Source organism: Molothrus aeneus, chromosome 1, assembly GCF_037042795.1.
Source record: "Molothrus aeneus isolate 106 chromosome 1, BPBGC_Maene_1.0, whole genome shotgun sequence".
In the NCBI taxonomy this organism is placed as follows: domain Eukaryota; kingdom Metazoa; phylum Chordata; class Aves; order Passeriformes; family Icteridae; genus Molothrus; species Molothrus aeneus.
Window position 1 is genome coordinate 30459077 of NC_089646.1, and position 22394 is coordinate 30481470.

Genomic DNA, 22394 nt, shown 5'->3' on the forward strand with positions numbered 1-22394 from the left:
AGGGCTCCGCCGCCAGCCGGTCCCTCGGCAGGCCGGGCCCCGCAGCCCCGGGGCTCCGAGCCCGGAGCGCCGCCCGGGGCTCGCTCTGCCCCGAGCCCGCCCGGCGCTGTCGGCGCTGCGAGGCCCGGCCCGCTCGGCCCCCAGCGGCCGCGGCGGGGAGCGCTGCAGCCCGGCCGCCTCCCGCCTCCCCCCGCGCCGCGCCGAGCCGAGCCAGCCGCTATTTTTAGCAAATCCTCCCCGCGTCGCCACGGGCGGCGATCGTAGCGCGCAGCCCCGCGCCAGCTGCCGCCGCCGCCCCGCCCGCCCGCCCGCCCGCCGCGCACGGCACAGGCTCGCCCCGCCGGCGCGATGGCCACCTAATCGCGTCCTCATCGCCACCTAATCGCGTCCTCATCGCCACCTAATCGCGTCCTCATCGCCACCTAATCGCCGCCGCTGCCGCCGCAACTTTTCCTCCCCGCGCCGCGCCGCTCCTTCCCCCGTGGATCCGGTGGAAGATGGCAGTTGAGGGAAGCGCTGGAAGTTGCAGCCCGCGAGCGAAGAGATAAGGCGGAGGAGCGGGAAGGTGAGTGGCACCGGCCGGCTGCCCCTCCGCTCCGCTCCGCTCCGTCCCGCCAGGCTGCGGCGGGCAGCGAGTGCGGGGCCGGCCGGTCCCGCCGCCCGGACGTTGGCCTCGACCTGCCGGGGCGGTATTTTTGGGACCTTCGGGGAGGTTTCGGGAAGTTGCACCGTGTAAGGGCTGGCAAGGTGGCGGGGGAGGGAGGGCACCGACGCCCCTGGCAAGTTTTACTTGGCGGGAGGGTGAGTGGAAGAGCAGCTCCCCGGGCGCTTGCTCTGCCAGGCGGGTGGTGCGTTTCGGGGTCCGGGGGATCCTCTGCGACCCCCATATCCTGCGGGGCCGTGGCAGAGTCGGGGTGCCGGCCGGAGAACGGCTGCTGGAGCTCAGCGGGCGGTGCCAGCTCCCGGCTGGGACCGCGGAGCTCCGGAGGGCGCCGGGGGAGCTGCCCCGGGCGGCCGAACAGGTGGGCGACGCCGGGGTGCGCCCTCCTCGGGCACCGCCGCCCGGCCGGTGTCGGAGCGCCCGAAGCGGGCGGAGGGCGGGTGCGTCCCGTCCCGTTCCCGTCCCGTCCCGTCCTGTTCCCGTGCCGGGTGGGTGGCCAGAATTTTGTATAATTGTATTTACGGTGCCAAAGCGGTGTGTGCATCCCGGCCAGCAGCTTCCCGGTTGGCAGCGCAGGGCGTGAGGAAGTAGTTTCCAGCAAAGGTACAGTTGTTTTGACTCATCTAAAATGTCTGAGTTTTGATATGAAATGGAACATAATAGCAATCAGTAATCATTCATGCTTATCACTCCTATAGAAAAAAAACAAAACCAGGTATTACTCGTAATGCACAAAATGCATATTCATCTTTTAATATCTACCTGCAGCAGTTTATATTTTTAAGTGTTCTGATGAGGTCTAAAGCCACTGTTAAACAACATGGGTATTTAAGTGTAGACAAATATTTAAAACAAGCCAATCTTTGAAGGAGTGGTGAGGTAGATTGTGGAGACCTTTTGACATATGAAAATGCATGAATGTGCGTTTTTGATGCAAAAGTTGTTGAGATTTTCTGTCACAAATGGCACAGAACAAGTGCTGACACAGAAACTGAGGAATTTTAAATATTTGTCTTTCAACATTGTCAGCTTTAATTCCTTGACATTTTGTTTTCTGTGACAGAAGAATAGTTTTGTGACAGTTATTCAGGATTTAATTTGCAAGCTCACAAAGGCCTGTAGCTGTGATGAGAACTCATGAACAAAAAAAGGAAAGTATTTCACATTTAGGTTTTTCAAATGTCCTGTCCTATTCAAATGTTTTGTCCTGCTCCTATCTTCTCTCCCCACACACCTAGCTCTGCAACAGCATTTCTGTATCTTTTGAAGTTATCTTGTTGCTTAGTGTCTCTAAATTTTCTCTCATGTCCAATACATTTCTGTATCAGTGGCCCCAGCTCATATGTGTTTTGTACCAGGAACACCTACTTTGTTCAGAAAGAGATGCCAGCTTGTTCTCTGTCATAACACCAGAGCAGTCTTGGAAGGCAATTTCATCCCTTCATGCACTTAAGTTGCATTGATATTTGTGTAAAATAGCTATGTCTCAACTGTATAGAAGTTTCTACCATGAATGATGCAAATAATATACTATTTTAAGGCCTCTTTTTCATTGTCATGACAAAGATGTGATCCAAAACACTGGAAATAAACATGTCATGGCTCCAGAGAAAAGCTGCAGTCAGTCATGTTTGTGTACCACTGGTGCAAGTTTCTTCATATAAATATTGAAATAGCTGTCTTTTTAACAAAAATGTAATTGTCAGTTCAGAATTCCAAAAAAGAGAAAAACATGCCATTTTACTTCTTGGTGACCAACTTGATGAAAACACAGCATCATAGTTAAGCCTGCCCAAAGCACTGGTCTCAGTGTCAAATTCCTCTGTAAGTCTGTGTAAATGTGTAATACACGCAAATGTTTTGAATCTGACTATAAAATGTTAGTTTTGAAAACACTAGTGTTTGGTTTTCCATTAAATTGCTTTTCCACAAATGAAGCTTGGTCTACATGACTAAATGGGAACAGTAATTTGTAAGCTGCTGTGTATCTTCAGTTCACCAGCATCTTCCTGCTCCCAGAGCAGCTTAAAAACAAAAGCGAAATAGTGTCTTCACTGCTGGAAGTCAGTACATGCTTCATTTAGAGCAGTTGTTCCTATTAGAATTTATTTATGTGGAAAAAAAAAGATAATACTATAATTAAGTGACACATGTATTTTGTAATTTTGTGATAAAAATAACATTAAAAAGAGATTCAGTTATAAAAATGATATACTTTTTAAAAAGCATGTAAGCTGGAAAATAACTTTCAGTTCTTTATCTCACTACCTAAAATAGCCCCATAGGACTTGCTGTTAGAAATATTACTTGCATACTGAAAATATGTATCAAATTAAAGTTTCCCTGTCCTGAAAATTGTATGAATCCTGGTATGAATTGCCATGAATACTGATGGTACCTAAATCTAGTTGCAGCAGTTAGTTTCTTAGTATTCAGCTAATGGTTAGTAGGCAAAATGTAGCTTTGAAAGTAATCAAAACCTGTTGTGAATGAACAACTATACCAATGAAAAATGACAAAAGACTTGGGATGTAGTCTAATAATCTCCAAATTGGTAAATTAAGCACATATTTACCAGAGTGTTTGTAATATTGTTGGTTTATATTCACCAGTATTCAGACTAGCTAATTTAAAGCTACTTAGGGTATGTGTGTTGAAACTTCAATAGAAAGTATTGTGGCTTGTAGCATACTCATAGTTGAACCATTTAGCTGAGAGAGCTTAGTGCATCACAGGAGTGAGGCTTTTCCCCTTTTACAAAAGAGTTCTGGGTCAGATTTGTTGAGGATGGTATGCCGTGTCCTATAAGCATGCTGTTTACATGAACTTTCCATGTGAATTCAAATTAAAGGAATGACTATTCATCAGTTTTCCAGTCTCCTCAAAAGTAAGAAAATGTTCTTTAAGTTGCCACAATCAAGTAGAAGGTACATAATACATCTGTTGAGTTAAATTAAAGATAGCTCTCATGTAAAGACTGAACATTAGGCTATTCTATGATAAAACATATTTTTCATGCTTCAAAGCTTCAGTAATGATTTCCAGATAAATAGGCAGAGAATGTTGCATTGCTGAATCACTTAATGTTATAGTGTTTGTTGAAACTGATAGATGAGTAAGGCAATTTAGAGCTAACATCCCTTTGTGAAATCACCTTTCATTTTCTCCTTTTGGTTTTGAGTTTTTAAATTAGGATGATCATACATGATCAAAGAATTTTTTCCTTACTCAATGGAACTTGTAATGAATGTGTTATGTTGTGAACATCAGTGTGTGCTGGGTAAGGCTGTGCTAGTGTTGAATGTATTGTTACAACTTTAATAATAAATTCAAAGTTTATTTGTGCTGCTAATCTATAGATTCATCTTCAAGCAGCTAAAAAACTTACAGTGAAATAGTGCTTAACTACTGCTCAAAACTAATGTTTCAATACTTTGAGGCCAGCTTAGACCTTTCCTGTGAGGATATACCCACACTTCTCCGTACTTCTCCATTTTTGTACAATATATAGTTGTATGACTTTCTACCAAAGAGGTTTGTCAATGCAAAAAGTTAACGTGAGGTCAAAGAAAGATTTAGACAAATTCCTAGATAAAAAAAGAAAAGAAGAAAAAAAACTACCAAAGGCTAGAAAGCAGAGATATAATGCTTCTGAATCAGAATGTCCCTAACCAGCAAATATTCTGGAGGCTTCAGAATATTTCAAGAAGGTACCATTCACATGGTTGCATTGCATTTCCTCACTTCTCCTTATCATTTGCTGTTGGGTATCTGGGTGGACAAGGTGATATGCAATTTAGACATTCCTTTATAGGGAAAAGTGATTGAAAACTTTTGGTTACACAACATTCAAGCAGATGTTTACTTGAATTAATTAGCATTAACTCAATGTATGATGTTGATTATGAGATGGAAAAGTAATAGGAAGCAAATATTTGTTCTTATTGTTAATGGTATTTTTCAATATCATGTTAACATTGGTCATTCACAAATCATGATACATTGTTGAAGTTTGTTTATGATACGTAGCAACTATTAGGATAGTTTGTTTTAAATCTATTGCATAACTGTAAACTATGTTTATTTAAGAAAATGAAATGCTTTTCACTGAAGGTAGCTCAGAAGTGCCAGTAAGAAGATGTTTCCTTACAGTATGTCTTTTATTTGTCCTCAGTTCCTCAGTTTTGGAGTTGAAGATGATGGATTCTATATCTCTTCATTTGCTTTCTGTCCTGAGATGCTCAGTCTTTTAGCTCATTTCTGTTCAAGGTACAGAGTGCTTCTTCTCTAGAATGGATGATTGTCACCCTTGGGGTTTTATTCTGACTTGAGTCTGGTTTTCTAACTTAGTCTGAGCGTGCATGAGCCTCTACTGTCATGTTCACTGAGTCCAGATTTTGTTTCTGTGCTCTATGAACCTGCAAGAGAGGTGAAGACCTGGTCTAAAGAGTATTTTGGAAAGGTGATGTCCAGTGCACAAGAGAAATTGGCAGGCCTGAAGGATGCCAATCTTGTGTGCATACAAGATACGTGAACACTTGAGCCTGAACCTGTTCATAAAGGAAGTGGTGCTACACAGTGCCTTTGGTGCCTCAACCTTTTACAGTGCCAAGGACAGGGAGGCAAACACTGCTCCACAAGCTTTGGTGAAAGGTGACACAGCTGCAATGGAAAGGCAGCTGCAGATGGCAGCTGCACATAGTAACTATTTGTTGCATAAAATGTGCAAATTATTCATTTGTTTCATAGATAGATAGCTCTTCAGTTGTCCATATATAGGTTAAAACTAAAGGAATGTGTGGACAATATAAAATACATACGGTTGCCATTCCAATCTTTTGTGTTTCCCCTTTTGGCAGCCAATAAAATCAACCCTGATTAAAAAGTCGTACTATTAGTTAAGCACATTTTTGATATTTCATTTGGAGTTGAACCTGTTTTACTTGGGATACAAATAATTACTCTACATATTACAAATTGAAAGATCAGTGAGTTGCAATGGAAAATGATTTTCAATACCTGAAACACATCATAGTCCTCTAATGTGGTTTAGGTTTCTCTCCTCAATTCCATTATTAGCACCAGGGATTTAGCTGGAGGTTGCCATAGGATTCTTTTTGGCCTCAGTGTACTCAGTTTTCCTTCCATAAGAATCAGAGCAATTAGGAAGCAGCAAGGCACTGAAGTTGAATCTCACCCACAGTTACAGAGTAAAGACATTGTCAAGATGCAATCCTGTGGCAATCAGGACCACAGCCTACAAGAGTGAATAGCTCAGGGGGGAATCCAAGCCAAGGTATGAATCAGAGAAAGGTATTTTCATTTGTAAATTACGTTTGTAGGTTTAATTTATGGGTACCCACTGCAGTACCAGCCTAGCAGTCCCTTCCTCTTGCATGTGCACATTCCATGCCTGAAGGTGGACAGTCTGCACAGAACACCAAGTACTGTTGAGCAGAGTGTAACAAAGAAAAGATAACTAGAATCTTTAAGGGGTGATAGCTCTCATATTTCAAACATTAGTCTCTTATGAAGACTGTGAATGAAGAAACCACCTAAGAGAATATTTAACTGCTCTCAGTATATCCAGGTTGCTTACTCAGAGTCTCTTGGAAGACTGTGAAGTGTTTATATTTGTTCTCTGCCATGACATACACCTTGTCTTCCACTCCATCTGGCTGTATGCTTTCACCCCCCTCCAAAAAAAGAAATTCTGTTATGAAAATGTAGTTAGGTATTGCTATCTTTTGAACAGTTGGGGCAAGAGTTCAAGGCTTCCTTTTGACTGAAAAGTGAAGTTAGTAAGTGGATTTTTTTGGTGCAGAGGCCTTCTTCAGAAACTAGTGAAAAAAGGGACACATTTAATGTTATTAATGGGTGTGTAACCCTAGGTTTTTGTAGCATTTTAGTGAGATACATGTGACTGGATCAGTATCAGCCTATTAATGTGATGAGACTTCCTTTAGGACTTCTGAGAGCTGATCAACCATCCTTCTTCCTTGTGCTAATGCATGTCGTTTATACTGATCCAGATATGAAGAAAATGCAGATTTCAAAAGAAGGTGAAAGGAAATGACATCTTCTAAAAATTTGCTGAGGGTGACACTAATATTAACAGTACTAGGACCTTGATTGAAGAGGTCAAGGATTTTACTTGTCTGTGAGGAGTTTTGCAATTGACTATAATGAGATCAGGATGTCACCTTTGCAAGTGAAATTTTCACCTCTTTGATGGGCTGGTTGTTGTTTGCTCTTGAACAGATCAGATTAAGAGGAGAACTTGTGAAAGCCCTGTTCAAGGTTAAGATCTACTGAAGACATGCATGGAAGACTGTAGTGCATTCATTTCCTTCCCAGCCAGAGCAGAAATGGCACGGAGCATGGAATCTGGGACTGGAGCTAGCAACAGTGGATTGTTCTTTGATTCATTAGCACAAACCATAGGAGCTGATTCAATTTAGACAGGCAGTCAGAGAGGTGGAGGAGCTAGAAAAGCATATAAAAGATAATTCCTGATTATTCTTTGCTGCCATCTTTTCCAAAATACCTTTAAATAAATTTAGCAGATTTTGGCATGCACTCTGGGTACATTTTCCCTACATCAAACTGTCTGCATGCTTCTATTCCCTCCATCACTAGTTTTCCTTAGTGATGCCTAAATATAAGTTTGTAGCTTCTTCAGTGTACTCTGATTACATGCAAACAGAGCATGCTGGTATGCGTAGGAGATTTTTCTGGGTGTCTGGCAAATGAAATCGTTTTTCTTTAGGCCACAGAGTAGCAACTGAGCTACTTCCACAATTTCACTGCAATTTTTATGGGGAGTCTGTATACAATGCCTGTGAGAAATCTGGAAGGGTTTTGTTGCATTGACTTTGTAGTGACAAATTGACTGTCATTTCTGACACAGCTTCACATGTACTTACCCTCAGAATGGTCATCCATACTTTTGAAGAGATTTGCTGGGATGTTGGCTGCCTGTGGTGTCTGTATGCATCTTTTTTCCTCACTCTTTTTATTTCTGTGGAGTGTTTGTATTGCTGGTTTTGTAAAAGAGACTAAGCCAGAGAGACAGCAGGCGACACAACTGAGAGTCTTTTTCAGCTGACATTTGGACCATAATTTAGGTTTTATGCATAGAAATGTCAGCTCTAAAGACACTTCAGTTAGATAATGAAGCAACATAATAAATCCGTTATCATGTTAAGACAAAAAAGATATGGATTTTTTTCAGTGATTTCAGTCTAAGTATTTCAGGAGAGACAATTTAAAAAGGCATATTTTTTTGTATTTTAAGGCCATAAATGTAATCAAAACAAATTAAAAGTAAACCACATTTAAAAAGGTTTTAAATTCTGCTTGCTTACTCTGATTGAGGGTGATTATCTTGCATAAAACTGATTAACTATGTGATATGTAACCTAAAGTAGTTTTCTTAAAATATCATAAGGCTGCCTCATCTTTAGGTTGCCATTGCTGTATTATGTATATGGTCATTTTATATTACTCACCTCTGTGAAAAAAAGCACTAAATAGCCTCCTGCTCCAAGTATGTTGAAATCAATATGGTGAAAATACCAACATCTGTCATTTATGGTATGTGAATGAGAAGAGTCAATTCCAGAGTGAATGGGAAATGCAGAGATAGGCAAGGCCAGAACTGAGGTCTAATATATGTATCTTTTTTTGTTCATAATTGGGTTTTAAGTCCAACATCATAACAGGATGTGGACTATGTGCCAAGCAGACATAAAGCAAAGCAAAGACAATTATTTTTCACCCTTAAAGCAGTTACTGTACATCGGTGCAATCATCCGTCAGATTTTTGTATGCAGGCTGTTATCCTCTTGTCTAGAGACTTTTCCCAGTAATGTTGCTGCTTCAGTTAGGCAAAGGAATAATTAACTATACTGATCTTAACAGAACTGTTATTGCTGACACATAGCAAGGGAAAAAAAAGAGAAAATCTGACTTGCGTCAAGTTGAAAATGTGTTAGCTATTGGCTCAGTCTAATTATACTGAATTAAATCTAATTGCATATCATCAGCCAGGCCCCAGAATTTTAATAGTAATTGAATTCTTGTAAAGTTATAAGGGTGATTTAAAAAAATAATGTAAATTCTGTGGTACTTTCTCTGTAAAATTGAAATTTCTGGAAAAAACAAATACTGTTTAATCATTTTGGTGAGGAAGTTTTTGTCAGAAACCAGTAATTAAATATAGGGGATTAACATGAATAGAAAATAAACCTCAAGGTTTTTCACCTGTTTCATTTTATTATCTATTTGTCATTTGTTATGAAAGAAGGTACTACTAACACTATTTCTGTTTTAAAAGATGACTGCTACAGCTGAATTCTCTACACTTATCCTGGTATAGAATAGTGCTGGCCATGGCACTACTAGAAGTAGAAATCCTCTCTGAATGAGGATTTCATTTGGTTTTGACCATTTTGCAGCTGATTAATTGTTTAAAGTGAAAGTAATTCTGTAATGCATGTTGCAGTTGGTACTTGAAACCAGTTATGTTGCATTCTGCATCAGTCATTAAAAATTGTATTGATTAGACAATAAAACCAGTGCTGCTAGAAGAAATAAAGGGTAGGTTAGGCAAGAAAAAAAATTTCAATTTGCAATAGATGAGGAGACTCTTTAGCTTAGTAACTGCAATGTTACTCAATGCTATGGTTCTCATTTCCTAATAGTAATAAATTGGAATACTGTTATTTCAGTTACATTTCTTTTTCTTTTGTAATGCATCTGAAAATTAATAGAAGCTTTGCCTATTTTATTACAGTTCTGCAAAAAAAAAAAGGAGAAATAAAAAAATGCATGTGAGGATAAAGCCAGTAAAATCTTACTGTTTTAATTGGAAGTATTTCTGGGAAGCAAGTGGAAGCTTTGGAGCTGGATATCAAGGTTAACACAGACAATTGGATTAGGCAAGTTCATCTTGGCTGATGGCAGCTAGAATCACTGTCTCTAATAGAGAATTATCACTGGAGAGCAGTGGGAAGTGAATATGTAACCAAAGAATGCTCTGTCTCCATCCTGCCTGTCATACCAACACCTTTGGTACCGTAGAAGAAAACATCCCTTTCACATAGCTATGAGATGTATCATGAGTGAGAAAAATACTGAAAGATCTAATAAAGACAGTCTCAAAGTGAAAAATAAGAAACCCAAACAAAAAAATCACATTTTTGTTATTTGAATACCCATATGCCAACTGTGCTGGAAATGTATACAATATACAGACTTGAATAATTTATGCTTGGATAGACAATTGCATCAAATAATAGCAAAAGCCTGATTGTTTCATGCTTTTTTGAAGGTCCACTCTATTTTGGTGCTGAGTTCCCGATTAGAGGGAATCATCTTCCATGTTCCAGTCGAAATAAATCAGTTTCAGTATTATAATAGAATTTATTCACTATTGAGTGCATAATTCCTGGAACAAGAAAGCATCAACAGGAGAGCCCTCCATTCTATGTAAGGTTGTAAAATTTGCCATTTTGTTATAGAAGGGGGTGTGTTTCCCTGTTTTTCTTATTACTGGCCCACAGAAGGTAATTGCAGATTTTGTGTATAAGCCTTGGGGACAGTTTGGATAACTGAATAGAATAATTGAAGTAAAGAAGCTGAAAGAAAGAAGGCACATTCAGCACTTCACTTTTTGGAACAGTGAATTAGAGAGAAGCTGTGCCCTTATAGAACCAATAAGAGAGACCTAAACTCTTCATTCCTCTCTAAAATAATTTCAATCTGCTGTTTCAGCAGCATGATTCATGCAGAAAGAATGTTTGCTTCTCAGTCAGATTCCAATAACCCACTAGTTACTGTATCCAGTGGGCATAAATTCTATTTAGGTAAGGTGGAGTACTGTGACTGTGTTTAAGACATAAAATTCTATGCATGATTGTTCATAAAGACTGGAATTCATTTTCCTGCATGGAGAAATGTTAGATGCCACTCTAAAATTATGAAACTGAGTTTATTTGTGGGGAAATTGCTCTTGATTGTGACACCAAGTAGGAACTTTTGTACAACTTCATACCCTCTAGATGCTCAGGCTTACATCCCAAGTTATGACAGCTTCCTGTAGGCTCATCAAGATGGCTAAACATTTTTAAGAATGCAAGGTGCTGGCTATATTGTCCAACAATCCAATTAATTTTCTACTGATTTTCTTTCTTCTTCTGTGCCCAGAGAACACAGCTGGCTGTTACATTGGCCTGGGGACTATGAAGCCATGGGTAATCAAAATGATATTACCCATACACAATAAGGGGACAGCACTGAGCCAGTATTGATACAGTCTGTGCTGGTACAAGACCTTCCAATGCATGATGGTGCTTCCTTTCATGAGTATGGATGTTCTTCCTTACATTTTTTCGTGTAGGGGGATAGAATAAAAGAAAATAAAGATAGTGTAGAAAGTTATCTTACCCCTAAGGAGTTGCAGCTGGGCCAATTATCAAAGATTAGGAACCGGCCTGACTTTAACAGGCCACAGCTGTAACCAATGAGAAGCAGAGTGCTATAAGAGAGTGGGGTGGCTGGTTGAGAGGGGAACTGGAATCAGTTGGTTACTGTGAGAAGGAGAGAGTGTGAGAAAGAGTCAGTGCTCTGAGGAGCTGCCCACGAGAAACACCAAGGAGGTGTGAAACTTTTGCCAGAAGGAGACAACCGTATGGAACCCCTGCAATAAGATGACAACATTTTCCCATAGCTTTTTTCCAACTCCCTGTGGCAGCCTGAGTTCCAGTCAATCTCACAGCTCTGAACACAAAGTCCTTTACAAACCACAGACAGCATGGACAAGTCTTAGCTTAATTTTTTTCCTCTTGCTGGCCTGAATGATGCAGAATTTTGAATTGCAGGCCTCTTAGTTATTCAGAATCAAGAAGGGCAAAGGCAGAGGAAAAAAAATAAAAAAACCCTTTTCTTTTCATGAGACAACTTCTGCTATGCTTGGCACCCAAATCACAAAAACCTGCTGGATAAATGGATTCTTCCCAGTGGCAAAGCATGCACCAACCACCACTCAGCCTGCAACTTCTAGTACTTCTTGTGTAATTTTTATGGAAATCCAGTTACAGGGCAGATTAATGTCTTTTTGTAGCCAATCTTTGCTGGCAGGAAGGAGATGACAACCCTGAACCCTGAGAACAGCAAAGCTTGAGCAGCACCCTGCCATTGCTCAGCATGCAAGTGATTACTAGCTCACAGCACACAATGCTGGACCAGACAAGTATAGAATTTGGAGACAATGAGAGGCATGAGTGTCTTCTCAAGTGCCTTCCATGCTTGGTGCTCCATCCTTCACCTTTTATTGATGAAGGATGCTTAAACAGCATGAGTATGTGCTCCTAGCATGGACAGTCAGCAGTTTTGGCCAGGTCCTGCCCATGTTACACATTCAAGACCAGCTTAGATTTCTTGTTTAATCCTCAAGCCTCTGTTTCTCCAGGGCAATAACTTCCCACATGAGTCTGATCCTTTTCCTGCTCATGACCAGGAGAATAGGTCTAAACATTGTCTGAGGTGTTTAAAATATGGGGAAGTCAGTGGGTGTTAGGAGACAGTAGTTGTGATATTTGGCTTTTCAGAATGAAATACACACATCTAGAGAGAAAAATAATTCAAGGTAACTTGGTAATGCTCCATCTTTGTGTTTATTCCTAGACTGAACTGAATAAGTGGAGTGGCTTGAAACACTCAAGTTCCCTCCTTCACCCTGGAGTGGACACTTGAAACAAACAGTTGTGTGCTCTGTTTGTTCATTACAATGCTACTTCACCTGATAATCTGTCCCAGTCATAGTCGGGAGAGAGCTGACATAGCAACACCAGGAGTAGGATGGCTGTGTTTGGTCTGAAATCAAGCCTGGATGTCTTGCAGTGTAAAAAGTTTTCAGTTTTTTCCTTTTTTAAGTATCTAAGCATCTACTGAGTGACAGACAGCAGTTTGAGTAGAGAACAAGAATGTTGGGAGAACTGGAATCTCTAAAGGTGTGCTCCAGAGGCCATGGTGCTACCTGAGCGCAGGGCTTACTTACCTGTCTTGCATGGTAGAATTACAAGTCATTATTTGTAGGAACACAGTTTTTGGTAATTGGGAGTGGGGCTGAGGCTGAGCCTCATCTCCAGTGGGTACAGCTGTGAGAAGCAGAGGAAAAGTATTGAAGGTAATGAGCCAGGGAGTGCCCAGGTGCACTGACCAGTCACAGAAGGGAGTAGAGGGCACACAGGTGCAATGCATCAACATGAGGGTATAAAAGACTGGACTAAAGAGCAAGAGGGGTAGATGCTTGCAGCCTTCTGAAGTGGTATTTTGTTACTCTGTATGGGCAGATGCTTGAAGTCTTCTGATGAGGTCTGGTGATACCCTGTATATCGTGGTCATCTCAACTGTGACATATGCTGCTACAATTATTTTCCTCTTACCTTGAAGATGTGGAAAGGTTGTTTCTTCTCCTGTTGGATACAGGTGCTATGATAGATCTGAATTCTCCTAATTGTCAGGGTGTACATAGCATGTCACGTGTCATATCTGTCTTTTTATTCTGCTGAATCAGATTAAGTTACTTTTACATATATCTAGCCTAAAATTTTGATGTCTCTGAGATGATTTTCATGTAAGAGCAAGTCTGGGAGTGATGAGTGGAAAGGGACTGTTCTGACTTCCAGTGTCAACTTCCATGTTTTTACTGCTTAGTCAGGTTCTCTAGGATATATCTAAAAGAATATGTGTCCCCTATCATAAGAACATATCTATCTTTACCCTTCAATTTCCTTCTTGCCTAACTGGCAAAAATTAGTATCTGCAGATGCAAATCTTGTCTAGTTCTTCCTTGGTATCTTAGGGGAAATTGGTGAGATCCAGGAAACTTGTTTGATGTCTCTGTGAATTTGTTTCTTGGCTGTGCCTCTGGTATGGGTCTGGAAGAAGGTCCTGAGGCAGGAAGAGGTTATCTGAAAGTAATTCTGGTGCTTCACTCAGGATGACCCTAGGATAAACTACTAGGTTTTCTGGCAGCCTCTCCGTGTTCTTCATAGAAGGGGCAGGTGTTACATGAAGTGCTCGCAATTTCGGAATACAGAATTTTATAAACCTCAGTTTAGAATGTTTTCTTCTCCTGGAACACCTGACATTATTCATGATCCTGATGTATGACCATGAAATATTACTATTAGCAAAATTATGAATCCACATGTGGCCTTCCAAATGTGGTCACATATGGCTCCCAGACATCCCCTTGCTATATAATCTGCAGTACCCAGACCTATGCCAAGGGACTTCCTTTAGAAATGGAGCGGCTGTTTGTCTCATTTTCACACACCTCTCTTGGTAGAGGCTTGCTGAGGGATGGGGGTAAAGTATGATGGCTTGGCAATGTGGCAACAAACCTTTTAAATCTTGTTCCTTGAATGTTTTTTTTTCTAGAAAGTTGTCTTTTAAGTGATATGTATTTCTTCTCAAATTGAATATTTGAGAAATTAGGGGATTACAAAGTATTTGACAAGTGCTATGGAAAGACTCACATCCATGGGAACATCAGTGATGGACCTGTTAATGTTACTTCTGCTTCTCTGTAGCTCCGAGGGGGTGGACATTGCTGTCTTGAAGAGATCACTTCTTTTCTTTGTTCAGAGTTATCATAACAAGTAATCCTTCCTCCTGTGGCATTTATCGATCCCTTCTGTCAGCTCTCATTTAGATTTGATACACCATCAAATGATACACAGGTTATGATATGAAAAATGACCACAATTTAGCCACTAAAACTGGCATAGATAAGTGACAGCACAAAGCTTTCTGAGCTTAAGTCAGACCTATGCATCTAAATAATTTAAGACTCTTCTTAACAGTTTTCTTAGTTTTATAAGAGAAGATTCACCTACAGTTGCTAGGAAATTAGCAGTAAGCATATAACCAGATTAAAAAGAAAAGTGCTGCTTTACCTCTTTCCTCCAAGTGAACTTTTAATTTTCTGGATGAATGCTTTTTCCAAAATACAACTTTTGTCTTTCAAATTCCTCTAACTACTTGTTTTAGAAAGTATCTTTCTCCCAAGTAATTTCTCCTTTGTGCTGGGACCTGAGTTCTTTTACAATCTTGAGAGGATTGTAAAAGAACTCAGGTCACAGTTCCCTAGAGCAATTTCCACAGCATTTTGCCGTTATATCACAATTGTTTCTCTGATGAGTTGTTGCACCAAGCTGGATTACTTTTTCAGAATTTGTGTCTTAAATACTCAAAGAGATTTCATTTTTCTTCTTGGGTGTTCCACAAGGCCATGAAGACTTTTTTTTTTTCCTTCGTCATTAGTAAACCCATTAGTATTTTCTGTAAAACTCTTTTGATAGCTGCAGTTTTGAATACTGCACCTTTTAAACTTGATTTATAAAATCACAGATTTGCAAAATGGTTAGGGTTGGAAGGGACCTTAAAGATCATCTGTTCCAACCCGCCTGCCATGGGCAGGGACTCCTTCCACCAGACCAGGTTACTCAGACCCCCATCCAGCCTGGCCTTGAACACTTCCTGGGTTGGGGCATCCACAACTCTGGCCAACCTGTTCCAGTGCCTCACCACCTTCACAATAAAGAGTTTCTTCCTAATATCTAATGTAAACTTATGCTCTTTCTGTTTGAATCCATTCCCTCTTGTCCTGTCACTACATGTTCTTGGGAAAAGTCCCTCTCCATCTTTCTCATAGTCTCCCTTCAGGCACTGGAAGGCCCCAATTAGGTTACCCTGAAGCCTACTCTTCTCCAGGTTGAACAATCCCAATTATCCCAGCCTTTCCTTCTAGGAGATATCTTCTGATGCCTTAAGTTTTAGCTTTCATATATTTCAGATTCTGTGTTGCCTAGGGGTGTAGCTCTGAGCTTCATATTTAGTGTTTGTAAGCTCCTTTCACAGGGTAGGTAGACAAAACAATCCTTTTCCAGCTTGAGACCAAGGACAACCCTTATGAGCTTCAGGCCAAAAGGTGTAAACAACAGGGAACTGAAGAAGAGAAAACAAGGAGGATGAGACTTCATAACCTCAAGTTATGATTGGACAATTAACTCCAATATACAAATGAACCAAAACTTACAAAAGTGTGAGACCTTGTGACTGGTCATTCATTTTGTGACAATTTTCGGTCCATCTTGGGTATAGCCCTGGCCAGGCTCTTGTACTGCCCAAGGTGTGTCCTTTAAGGCCTTTTAATAGACATCTACTTTATTCTCTTAGCTCTGTCGAGTCTCTGTTCCAGGTCAGCCTCTCAAGGCATCACTTCCATCCTTCTAATCATCTTCTTGGGCCTCCTCTAGACTCATTGCAACAGATCAATGCCCTCCCTGTGCTGAGCATCCCAGAGCTGAATGCAGTTTTCCAGGTGGGATCTCATGAGGGTGAAATAAAGGGGCAGAATCACCTCCACTGACCTGTTGGTGATGCTCCTTTGGATTGATTTCACAGGCCTTTAAACTGAGCTTCCTTCTTTCTAAGATGCATGTCGTACCTGTTAAAAATCAAATTAATGTTGTTGAAAGTAACAGTCTCAATAGTAAAGTATGCCTAAAACTGTGTTCATCAAAGGCACTTTTGCTACATAAAAATTTTAAGCTGTTATTTATTAAAACGTATGGTCAAAAGCACCTTGTGGAAAGGATTAAATACATTATTACAATACATACATGCAATATTTTTGAATACCATGTATTGTTTGAATGTACAGAACTTAATTTCTTCTCTGCCCACTTTATGTTCATGTATTTTCACATCTATTTTAAATGCTCATGTAGATGAAAGGTGTCATACACCTAGCACCAGCAAATAGTATGCAGTGAACAAGTTATAGTCAGTAACTAAATTTCTTATGTACTGTGAGCTGATGTTATCAGAAATATATAGCATATAGGCATATACTCTGAAATTTGGTTCTTTAAAATTTCAACTTCTTAATTTAAGATCTCAGTCCTGCTCAGCATACATTGAAGTAGCACAAAGACAAACTACAGGCTGGTGCCTTTCAAAGTACCCATGGCAGATGCTGGACTTCAGCTCTCTGTAGAACTGTACCTGCCTAAATTTAAAGATGCTTACCCTGCTGATTTTGATCTTTTCCTGTCAGCTTGATTATAGTAGTATTCTTTGAAGACTTTCTCTGTGATTTCAGTTTATTTAACTATAAAGAGATTAAATGCATTTATTCTAATAATCTTGGTAGAAAGTGAGTGCTCAAAGCAAAGATTGCACTGTTTGAGAATTTTATCTGTTTTTTCAAACTACAAAGATCTGTTGAAGAGAACAATGATGACACATATCTAGATGGAAAGTTCTTAGGTTTACTTTTTGAATTTCAGTTTTCTTCTACGCTTTTTCTTTTAGTTTAAGTGACAAATGTGACTCATGTGAGATGAAGGAATCCTTTTAATATTCCTATGTTTTGGCAACGGTGGAAGTACAGTAGTCAATGAAAAAACCCATACATAGGGCAAAGTGAATCTTAATGTTTGGTGACAGCAATGGGCTATGTTGAAGTGAGAGAATTTTTAAAAATCAGAATAACAGATTGGCAGCTGGGAAACACATCTAAAGGGGACCATCTTAGTTGTATTATTAGCAAGGAAATAGATGGAAAGATATCTGAAAATATATTAGAGGAAAAAAAATGTGAATATACAGATGTACTCCTTTGCCATAGGTGGACATAAATTGACATTGATAATCAGGCAATATATTATCATGGTTGAAACAGATTAGAGAAGCCCAGGTAGAAAGTGGTGCTGGATGAATGCTTGGGACACTCAACAATTTGGACACATATCAACTATGAATGGAAATGTGCCAGTAAAGAGGGATTGGGGAAAGTTGTTAAAGCATGACCCGAGGAACAAAATTATTAAAATTAATTAATTGTGTATGACACTCAAGTTCTTTCTCATTTTGAGAAAGCAGAGCTAAAGCAGAGCTGTAGCTATAAATGCCACTTTTTCAGGATGAAGTTTTTACTCTGGCCAGAAATAATAAAATAAGAAACAGTAATAGTACATAGTTTTCATCAAAGCAGCTGCTGTAGTCTGTAATGCACTTTCTTTGGCAGATGCTGACATTTAATTGTGACTTCTGTGCCCAAACAAAGGTAGCAAAAACATCTTCATTCCAAGGAAAAGGTGTCTTTCTCCATGACAGTGCTAGCAGATATTCCTGACTTTAAAAAGGTCAAGAAATCCTATCATTTTTCTTTCTGAACATCATGCCTAATTTCCTTGTTATATGCAGTACATAATGAAAAAAAGCCCATGTTTCTGGTATCTTATCAGTATCAGGAGGAAAGAGAAAGATCTTCTTCCTGGGTCTTGGCGCATTGACTGTTATTTTTTTTTGTCTGCTTCTGAAGGTAAGGTTAAGGTTGTTAAGGTAAGAATAAAAAAAAATGAACCTTTGAAAGAGATGATCATTACTGCTACTTTTTTTATTGTCCAGCATTTGAACTGTGTCAATAAATATTAAAATTATTATTATATTAAAATATATTATTATATTAAAATATTAAATGGAAGCAAAAGGACACTCCTATAGATTTCAGCAGGATTGAATTTTTATTATTACATTGATAAATATATTTGGCACTTTCCTCCTGCTGAAATGGAAATGTTTGCAATCTTGCTCTATTTCAACTTAAAAAAGGACATGAAACTGAGAGTCCTTTGATTTGCCTACTTCATGAGTTACCTTGTAGCTCTTTTTTTATTTTATTTTTTATTTTTCCCATTCCCCTTGCCCCAAGCCGATGCTTTCAAACTTACATTTATTTCTGAATAGAAGTTCTGCTTTTCTGTAAAGCATTCTAACTTTATCTTACTGCTTCTTTTCCTTGTCTCTCTATCATAGTAATTGGCTATTTTAGCTGAAGGCATGTCTTGGGGTAAAGTTCAGTTCCTTACATCATCTTCTGGCAACTTAGCAAATTCTCTTAACCTTTTCCATGTCCTATTCTGTCTCCTGTTCTGTTTCTCAGCTTCTGGGCAATTCTTTCTTAACTGGCTATAACTGAACCTTTTTACCTGCCTCTAGGAAACTGATATTCTTCCTGGCTCTACTTAAAAAGAGGGGTTGAATGCATAGCATGACAGTTTTATAAGGCTTTGTCAGTTATGGTGAGAGAGAAGTTTCTTTTTGATTTTCCTAGGCATTAAAAAAACCCCCAAAACTTAGCAGAGGGATTAAACTGAACAGTATTCATGGGATAATGAATGTGAAATGCATGTGCTGCATAGCTGCAGCATCTGTACAGCTTTTTCTTAGCTCTGAAAAGTGAAAAGGCTGTGTGCTGTTCGCTTTCATCTGGATAAGTTCACTTGTGTGCTTATGGAATTTCTTGTAACAGTGCAGAAAAACAATAAACTACTGATGAGGCTTTTCTTTGCTTCACATTAGTAGCTGTTTTATCAATACTTAAGTGTTTTTTCAGTACTAAATCTCAAGCTATCTATAAAAACTTCAGATTTTTAGTGGAAGCATCAACTTTTTTTTTGTTTTGGCATACTCAAAAATGTATGTAAATGTGAGCTTGAAATCATTGAATGGTTTGGATTGGAAGTGGATCTTGAAGATCATCTGGTTCCAACACCTGTGACATGGGTAGGGATGTCTTTCACAAGATCAGGTTTCTCAATGCCCCATCCAGCCTGAATTTAATGATGGGGTATCCACAACCCCCTTGGACAACCTTTTCCAGCACCTCATTACCCTCATCATAAAGAATTTCTTACTTATGTCCAGCCTACCCTCTTTCAGTTTCAAACCATTGCCCATGTCTTGTCACTACATGTCTTGGTAAAAAGCTTTTCTGATTACTCTTGTAAGTCTCCCTTATATGTACTGTAGGTCTACAGTAAGGTTTATGTTAATTTACTTGTATGTGATATCAATTCTGTGAAACCTATTCTTCATTTACTGGAAAGTCAGGTTGTGAACTAGTGCTAAAATAGGTGAATGCTCAATAATTGTCTCTCTGTAGGCAAGCAGAAGGTAACTTTTCATTATTATTTTGGTTGCAGCTTCACTACATCACTCATTTTCTCATAACTGACATAATAATCAGAAAAATCCTCAGTCACCAATGCTGGATATTGCTTCCTAGTCTTACTCAATGTTTTGCTAGTCTAGAGATCCTTAAAAATAAAGCTACATTTGCCTGTTTGCTGTTTTTGGAGCCTGAAATGACCTGAGATTTGGCTCAGGCAAAATTTGAGTGGGTTTTGAAAGGAGGTGACGTGACTGCACTCATTTTTTGGGAAACCTCATCCGGTTTTATACAGGCTATTTTAGCCACAAGTTTATGGTTAGGGATTTTTATGTTCATAAGGAAAGTAGCTTCTTCCAGCTGTGGTACAGTGGAATTGTTCTGTATTTACTTGCTTTAAGCTCAAATTTTATATTGCCAATAAAGCATAGTTGAACAGAGAGCTTTCTTATTGTGAATGTCTGTGCCTTTATTTGTCTGTCTTTATTAAATAAATAGTTTTAATTATCTAGTAACTAATTAGGTTAGGCATTTTTTACTTGGCACGGTAGAATTTTTTTTCTATTTTGTTTTCTTTCAAATTTTGTGTTCCGTTTTACTTTGCATAGACAAATCTAACCATGAGGATGTTCATGTATCCGAAAGTCAAGAGAAATTTAATTACCATGCTAAGTGTAAGAATAAAATAAAAATGATAATTGTATCTTTATGCTAAGTAAAAAACCCCTTGGTTATGCTGGAAAATATTTCAATGTGATGTTTATTTACCGGTCTGTGGTATGGCATGCATAATGTCCTCAAGCCTAATGATGCAGCTTGTGTTGAAATTGTTTCTAGTTGAATTTTCAGTATGGTTGGTGTTATAACAAAAAAAATGAATTAGGTATCTGCAGTGAGGGGTCTGCAGTAGGAAATATGCAGCTGTATGAGCAGTCGAGGACTGTGGACAGGTTGTTGGGACTCTGCCAGTAAAAATAACTTTTCCTGTTTGTATATCTGGACTTACTTGCTAAAAGAATTTGGCAGCAAATCCAAATGTAACAATATAATTTTAATTATATTCTCTTAAGCTTTTTTTTTTTTTTTTTTTTTTTTTTTTTTTTTTTTTGGGGAAAAAAAATATAGGGCTGCTTTCATTAATGTCTCTTTTACTATGGAATTAGGGTTACCCAAGTGACTTTTGCTTGAATGGGCGGTGAAAGTTCATTTGGATACATGTGTGATTTTTGTACAGAAAAAAGAGTGGAAGTTGTATTTCTCTCAATTTAAAACTTGAGTTTTCCTAAAAGTGGACTGTTAAATTCTATACTGAATTTCTGGTGTACTCACAAGATCTGTACATGTACTTTTCTCTTAATTTCAGTATGTTTAGAATGTACTAATATTTATACTTGGAATGACAATCTATAACTCCTGTTTTGGTGGGGTTTTTTCCTTTGGTTGAAGTTGTGGGGTTTTTTTCCCCTTACTGCTGGAAGATCCCTCTTGCTCAAAGTTACATAGAAAGTATAGAAAAATTGCCTTTCACATTCCTTACCCCAGCCATGTTCTAGAAGCCCAGTTCTGTTCCACTGTTCCACTTCCCCCATTTATTGTATCCCTTCCTGCCTCCCTGCCTTTGCTAAACCATCTGTGCCCTTTCCTTTGAATCCCAAAGACTTAGGAAATGTCCTATTTTGTTTGACATTAGTTTTATTTATATTAGTTTGACAAGTGATGGTTGGACTTAGAATTGCTTCTGCAACCTGAAAATTTTAAGGATGACATATTTGTTTTTCAGTTTCAAATTCTTTTTGCCTCTTAATTTTATGCAGCAGTAATTAAAAACACTGCATTATCTAGAGTTTGTGATTAACATGATAAATTTGAATAAGTCACAGACTTAGTGCTATGTAAATTCTTTGATAAGACAAGGATGAATATTCATTTTTATGTGTAAAACAAATAGCTTTTGCTATTCTTTTACCTATTTTAGAGGTAGCAGCAAGAGAAATTGTCTCATTGAAGCATGAAATGAATTCTGTGATTCTGTTTGACTTGTTGACATCTGCATCTTCTCCAAGCTGAACAAACCAAGTGACCTCAGCTGCTCTTACAAAGACTCTTACAAAGTCTTGCTCTCGAGGCCTTTCACCATCTCGGTCCCCTCCTCTAGACACATTCTAATACCTTGATGTCTTTCTTGTATTGAGGTACTTAAACCAGCACAGAGTGCAGAGCAGAGTGGGACAGTCACATTCCTCAACCAGCTGTTGATGCTATGTTTGATGCTCTCCAGGAACCTTTTGGCTTCCAGGATATACTATTGATTTATCTATTGTCCAACTTGCTATCAACTGGGACCCTCAGATCTCTTTCCTGGCTGTTCACAAATGCGACCTCTTCCATGGATATTCAGAATGCTGATGTTTAAAGAATAGGGAGAAAATAACCAAGCTTTTAATGTATTTAAGCAACATCTTTATATGTTTTATGCATTTGTGATGGCAGTTGCAAGTGTTTGCCAAAACCATCAAGTTTTAATTCTAACTGTTTTCATCCAGTCAGGGTTGATGAAAAAGCATTGAGTCATTCTTAGCCCTGGTTTTGCTTGTTGTGCTTTTGTTTTCACCGGAAGCAAGTGCAGCTTTTTTTGTATGGGCATAGAAATTGTTTTGGGTTTTTTGTTTTGCTGTTTATGTGTATTTTCTTGGGTTTTTTATC

At 39.1% G+C, this 22394-nt stretch overlaps 1 protein-coding gene across 1 annotated transcript in view; it reads left to right on the forward strand.

Annotated features, from left to right (window-relative positions):
• The first annotated feature begins 408 nt into the window (after positions 1 to 408).
• Positions 409 to 22394, forward strand: part of HDAC9 (histone deacetylase 9) — a 457531-nt gene continuing 435545 nt past the window's right edge. Inside the window, exon 1 of the mRNA XM_066554161.1 lies at positions 409 to 565. The gene's annotated coding sequence lies outside the window, so the exon portion shown is untranslated. The remainder of the gene's footprint in view (positions 566 to 22394) is intronic.